Genomic DNA, 7365 nt, shown 5'->3' with positions numbered 1-7365 from the left:
GGGTGCCGCCGAAGATGCTCCGAGTCCTGGCGGCCAAGGAGACGGCGAAGACCGCGTGGGAGACCATCAAGACACTCCGCATGGGAAGTGAGCGCGCTCGCGAGGCCAAGGCGCAATTGCGCCGCCCCGAGTTTGAGGATCTCCGCTTCAAGGACGGCGAGACCGTCGAAGATTTCGCGCTGCGGCTCACCGGACTCGTGGCGGATTTGGAGTTGTATGGCGATCCAGTCACAAAGCACAAGGCTGTGCAAAATTTCCTTCGCGTCGTGCCGCAAAAATATAGGCAGATGGCGATGGCAATCGAGAGCCTCGTTGATCTGAAAACGCCGACGGTCAAGGAACTCGCCGGACGTTTCTCTGCGTGCGAGGATCACTACGACCTCGACGACGCTGTGCAGTCCGGCGGCCGGCTGCTTCTCACCCATGAGGAGTGGCACGGGCGGCGACGACAACAGCAAGCACAAGCAGCCAGGCAAGCCCAAGTCACCAGGCGGAGGCAAATCTGCGCTCGGAAACGGCGGCGCGAGCGGATCAAGCGGAACTGGAGGAAAGAAAAAGGGCAGTGCCATTACTGTAATAGGCCGGGACAATGGAATAAAGATTGCCGGGCAAGGATCAAGAATGAGGAGAAAAGGGGGACCAACAGCGTGCCAATCTTGTGCAGGACGGTGACGAACACGATCAAGGCCTATTCTAAGCTACGGTCACGGACGTGGTCACCACTGAGGTCGTCGCACCCCAGGCTGTTTTTCTGATTGAAGAGAAGGTAATCCCAGTGCACTCTTTGACACCGGTGCTAGCAGCCACATGACCGATGAGAGGCCCCCGCTAGGCGACTCGGGCGGCACCCAAAAACATGATAAAGAAAACAATAGAGGCCCCCCGCTAGGCGACTCGGGCGGTGCCCAAAAACCTAGCCGCCGGGGGCACCTTCTCCCTCCTCCCCTCCCACCACTGCCGCCGGGGGATGCCACCGGGTTAAGCCCGGGGGCCGACGACGGTGGCGGAGGATTTCCTCTCTCCTGCGTCTCAGGGGTGGTGTGGTGCTCCTAGGCGTGAGGTGCCCCAGCCGATCCAGTTTTTGCGGCGCCCCGGAGATGGCTGCGGCAGGTGGCGGCATTGCCGGCCCTGCCTTGGGCGGCGGCTACAGGGGGGCGGGCGCAGCGGCCGGCCCTTTCGGGCGACGGCGACCGGCTTGGCTACTGTGGCGCACAATCTGCTTTCGGATCGGCGGCGGCGGCGGCATGGAGGGCCTGATGGTCTGGTCTGGTTGGTGCAGCCGATGGTTGTGGTCATCTCTTCCGTCGGAGGTGGTCGGCCTCGCGCTAGGTGTTTGAATCTTGGGATTCGTCATCTAGTTCCGGCTGTGAGTCGGGGGGACATAGTTGCCGGCGAAAACCGAGCCGACGGCGGGCGATGGTGGTGTTCTGCGCCGTTACCTTGATGAAGGCATCGTTGTGTACCTACTGTCAATCCACTTGTGCTGCTCCAGGGGAAACCCTAAGATCTGGTCTTCCAGATCAAACGATGGCGGCACTGCGGTGTCGTTTCTCTCTGGGGAGCATCGTTTGTGGAGCAGCGCTGGAAGACAGAGGCAGGCAGTGGAGCGGCTTCGTCTTGCACAGAGCTTCGGTGGAGATGTCAAGTCATGTCTGTCCGACAAGTGCTACGCTTTGTCATGCCTGTTCGGCAGGTGCTACGCACGACAGATCTTTCAAAGACTTCAAGCTGTGTCGGCTAGTGGTACTTGGCGGCATGGTGCTGACGTGTACCGGCGGCGACCGCGGCGTGCTCAGCAGTTCACATGCAAGGAGGTGGTGCCGTTGGGCGCCATGGTGGCGTCGACAGGTGGCCGGACTGTAAGGATAATGCATATCTCTTTTCTGAAGGTGGGTAAGCGGGACGATGATGATGGCGCGTTCTAAATCGTATGTGTGATGTACGATTTAGATTTGCTGCACCGGATGTAGGTTCCGATACGTTATGTAGGTGGATCGACGACGACATCAGTTTTAGATATGGGGAGTGGGAGCATTCTACATTATCGAGTTTGTAGGTGTGAGTGGTGTCTTTATATGGCTTGATATAAATTCTTGTTAGACCTTGTTGAATAATTAATAAAGATGATTGCATACAACAATTGATGTTGAGGATTTTAACCTCCTTTCCAAAAACAAAACAACAAAACTGTATTAGCACCAAGAAACAAGGGTTCCTTACCCGCGAGCTTCTGGTTAGCAACGAGTAGCAGCACCACGTAGGTCACTTCCCACCTCATTTTCTTGCTCAGATTCGTCTTCCTTCCACAACAACACCAATCAGAAAAGGCCCGAGAGAGGAATAGAGGGAGGGAGATATCAATCGAGTGTTCCTAGAGTTCATGGCTTCTGCTCCTAACCTGCCGATCTTGGATGGTTGCTGTCCGCCGCAGCACCACCGAATCGCTCGTTGCCCTCGCCGATCTTGGACCGCACCCCCACTGGCTTTCCTGGATTTGGGGACAGGAGGCAAGGTCGGGCGGCTTGCGTGCTCCCCTCCCGTGCTCTCATCCGTGCTCCCTCTTCACCCATTCTTCATCCAACGGCTGTAGCACTTTTCCTCCTCCCGCGTCTCTTTTTCCAGCCAAAACAAAAGGAAAAAGGTCCCGTATTTCCTTCTTTCCACCGTAATACTTGGGCTGCATTAAATCTCGAGCAAAAATAAACGCGTCTCAATGGTTTGCCGCCAACAAAGAAATAGGGCTCTCCAAACCGCTCGTATGATCCATACAGAAAACGTACAAATCTGGTAATAGTGATGTAAACAGAAGCGCATCAAACAAGATAAATTGATGGAGAAGAAAAAGTGCATCATATTTACCAGATACAAGATCCTAGACAGAATCGCTTCCTGGCAGAAACAAGTACCAAACGACCTAGAGGGGCTGAAGGAAAGTTACATCTTGTCCCTCTGGCTTCTTCAAGCATTAGTCTTGGTACCATGAAAACGGGGACGAATCTTGAGGATCAGAAGTACAAAATCTGACTCCTAGCCTTATTCATGATCTCTTTTCGTTGTTCTTTTGTGTCTTGGTGAGCCGATTGCTTAATTTTCCCTACCAAAAAATATAGAAAATGACAATCATGATTGTAAAACATCTTTGCGGATCTTTGAGTTGACATTCTAATTCAAAGAAAAGGTCTGAAACCATGTAAAATACAATTGCATTCTCAATGCGTATTAAGGGAAAATAAGAACACAAAACTACTAAGCATTAAACTCATTATTGCCTTTCTAATAAAGCAATATAGTGTGAGTATAAAAAAGAGCAGGGCTTGGTGCTATGCGATAGGCGGAAAGCGTCTTACCCTCGTATGAGGGGGCGCCGTTCATGTTTATAGGCAGGGGCGCACCTCCCTAATGACAGCGCATACATAGTTGTTGAGATTACATTCTTGGAGAAGGGATAAGAGAGAATTCGGTTACAAGAGATAGAGTTACATTGTAATCTACCTAGGCCTACCGAAGCTACCAACTTAAATATCTATCCCTTATGTCACGTTACAATGTGTGCGTTTAACACCCTCCCTTAATCACAACTTCAACAAGTTGAGATTATGCTTGAAGTCTTCAAAACTCCGTGTGGGCAAAGCTTTGGTGAATCCATCTGCAACTTGATCTCTAGAATGCACAAAACGAATGTCAAGTTGCTTGTTAGGAACCCTTTTTCTGACAAAGTGGAAATCTATCTCTGTGTGTTTTGTCCTGACATGAAACACTGGATTAGCAGATAGATAGGTAGCACCAAGATTATCACACCACAAACATGGGGCATGGGGCTTGAGTACTTTTCACACCAAGTTCTTTAAGAATGGATTAAACCCATATAATTTCTGTTGTTGCATTTGCCAATGATTTGTATTCTGTCTCTGTACTGGATCCGGACACAGTTGCCTGTTTCCTCGCACTCCATGATATCAAGTTGGGACCAGAAAACACTGCAAACCCACCAGTGGAGCGCCTATCATCCAGGCTGCCTGCCCAATCAGAATCAGAGAAGGAAATAACCAAAGTACATGGTGACTTGCTGAAATTAAGACCAATGCTCAAAGTATTTTTGACATATCTAACTATACGTTTGGCAGCAGTCCAGTGAACAGTGGTGGGTGCATGAAGAAACTGGCATACTTTATTGACAGCAAAAGAAATATCAGGTCTTGTCAAAGTCAAGTACTGTAATGCACCTACTAAGCTCCTATATTTAGTGTTGTCCTCTTTACTCAGAGGTGTACCTTCTGTAAGAGACAGTTTTTCAGAACTTGATAATGGAGTGGGTGAGGGTTTACAACCTTGCAAGCCAGCCTTTTTTACCAAATCAGTGGCATATTTTTCCTGGGAGAGATGAAGTCCATCATCATGTTTCTTCACTTCAATCCCTAGGAAATAATGAAGATTTCCAAGATCCTTAAGAGCAAAATCTATACTCAAATCCTTCAAAGTCCTGCTATTGCCTCATCAGATGAACTTGTAACAATAATATCATCAACATATATGAGAACAAATATGGATGTATTCAACTTATTGTAAATGAACAATGAGGTGTCAGACTTGGAAGGAACAAAACCAAGTGTTTGCATCTTGTGACAGAGACGTGAGTACCATGCCCTCGGTGCTTGCTTTAACCCATAAAGTGCTTTGTCAAGTTTACAGACAAATGAGGGTGCATTTTCATTTTCAAACCCAGGAGGTTGTTTCATGTATACCTCATCTTCTAGAATGCCATGAAGAAACACATTCTGTACTTCTAGCTGTCTGAGACTCCATCCCCTGGAAATAGCAATGGACAAAACAAGACGTATTGTTGCAGCTTTAACAACATGACTAAACGTATCCTCATAGTCTATTCCATGCTGTTGCTTGAAGCCCTTGGCAACAAGTCTTACCTTGTACCGATCAATGGTTCCATCAGATTTTCTCTTGATTCTGAAAACCCATTTGCAATCAATAAGGTTTTTACCTTGCTATGGAGGGACTAGATGCCACGTGTTATTTTTCTCTAGTTCCAAATATTCTTCCTTCATTGCCTTTTTCCATTTTTCATCACTAAGCTCTTCTTCAAGAGTACTTGGTTCACCCGGTTCACCTGTGGAACAAACTAGGCCATATTTTGTTATATGCTTATAGTCAACAGGTTGTATCACACCTTGTTGTAGTCGTGTTCTTCGTTGTGATGGTGCAGCAGGATCAGTTGGAGCAGAAGATCCCGAGCCAAGAACAGGAGTTCCGGGTGTTGCAGATTCCGAGGCAGATTCGCCCCGTGCTCGCCCCAAATCCTCTGTGGCTTCGGCCGGTGACGTAGACGCAGTGGGCACCGCAGAAGATCCCGGCCTCCCGACCGGCTCATTATGGGCGCATGATTGCGCGGGCCCGCGTGAATCAGCACCGGATCCAGCGCCCGTCAGCCGTGGCTGGGCACGCCGCTTGTAGCAGTGGGATTCGTCCGGGAAGCGCGCACCGCTTGGGCCACCCGGGGGCTGCCAGGTGTCAGGCGATGAATGGTGCAGAGCGGGCGCGGGGCTGCCTCTACCTAAGGACGGGCACGTGGCGCGCGCGGAATCGCTGGCGGTCGCACGGGCGGGTGGCTCCGCTGTCGGCTCTGACGCGTTAGCCCGCGCTGATCCCAGCGCAGATTGCCTGCGCTGCTGCTCCTGCAGCGATCCCGAGGCGGATCCGGCGGATCCCGAGGCAGATTTGCCCTCCACGCCATGACACATGAAATATGGCACTTGGGGATCAATTTGTGCATCATTTTCTTCTCTGTTTTCACCACTATTTTCACCTGTATCATCACAAAGCTCATGTGCATGGTAGAGAGGATTAGTCATCATTGGGTCATCACAATTATTTCCCCCCTTGATCAAGGCCGGATAGATGTGGTGGCAAGAGAAGTATTTCTTGACGGAGTCTAGCGTAGGCATTAGGGTGAAGATCAGCAAAAGGAAATTTTGTCTCGTCAAAAATCACATCACGAGAAATATAGACATGACCAGTGGAGATGTTAAGGCACTTGACACCTTTCTGAAGAGGACTATATCCAAGAAAAGCACATTGCTTTGAGCGGAACATGAGTTTGTCATTATTGTATGGACGAAGATTAGGCCAACATGCGCAACCAAACACACGAAGTGATTTGTAGTCAGGTTTGATGTGGAGAAGCCTCTCTCTACTGGAGTTTCATTATTGATAACATGACTAGGAAGCATGTTGATGATATGGACAGCCGTGAGAAAAGCCTCGTCCCAGAACTTGAGGGGCATGGAGGCGCCGACTAGGAGAGCTAGTCCTACCTCAACTATGTATCTGTGTTTACGTTCTGCAGAACCGTTTTGTTGGTGAGCGTGAGGACATGACACATGGTGAGAAATGCCATGATTTTGGAAGAAAGTGTTTAACTTTTCGTACTCTCCCCCCAGTCTGACTGAACAGCGATGATCTTGCTGTCAAACTTGCGCTCAACAAGAGCTTGAAAGTTTTGAAAAACTTGAAAGACATCGGTGTTGGGGAACGTAGTAATTTCAAAAAAATTCCTACGCACACGCAAGATCCATCTAGGTGATGCATAGCAACGAGAGGGGAGAGTGTTGTCTACGTACCCTCGTAGACCAAAAGCGGAAGCGTTATGACAACGCGGTTGATGTAGTCGTACGTCTTCACGATCCGACCAATCCTAGTATCGAAAGTACGGCACCTTCGCGATCTGCACACGTTCAGCTCGGTGACGTCCCACGAACTCTCGATCCAGCTGAGTGTCGAGGGAGAGCTTTGTCAGCACGACGGCGTGATGACGGTGATGATGAAGTTACCGGCGCAGGGCTTCGCCTAAGCACTGCAACGATATGACCTAGGTGGATTATGGTGGAGGGGGGCACCGCACACGGCTAAGACAATGTTTGTTGTGTCTTCTAGGGTGCCCCTGCCCCCGTATATAAAGGATCAAGGGGGAGGCCGGCCAGCCCTAGGGCGTGCCAAGGAGGGGAGGAGTCCTCCTCCTAGTAGGAGTAGGACTCCCCCTTTCCTAGTCCTACTAGGAGGGGGGAGGAAGGAGGAGAGGGAGAAGCAAAGGGGGGCGCCGCCCCCCTTCCCTAGTCCAATTCGTACCCAAGGGGGAGGGGTCATGCGGCCTGCCCGAGCTGGCCCTCTCTCTCCACTAAGGCCCATGTGGCCCATTAGTTCCCCGGGGGGGGGGGGGGGTCCGGTAACCCTCCGGCACTCCGGTTTTCTCCGAAATCACCCGGAACACTTCCGGTGTCTGAATATAGCCGTCCAATATATCAATCTTTATGTCTCAACCATTTCGAGACTCCTCGTCATGTCCGTGATCATATC

Source organism: Aegilops tauschii, chromosome 7 (genome assembly GCF_002575655.3).
Source record: "Aegilops tauschii subsp. strangulata cultivar AL8/78 chromosome 7, Aet v6.0, whole genome shotgun sequence".
NCBI classification, from domain to species: domain Eukaryota; kingdom Viridiplantae; phylum Streptophyta; class Magnoliopsida; order Poales; family Poaceae; genus Aegilops; species Aegilops tauschii.
Note: the sequence above shows the minus strand (reverse complement) of the source record.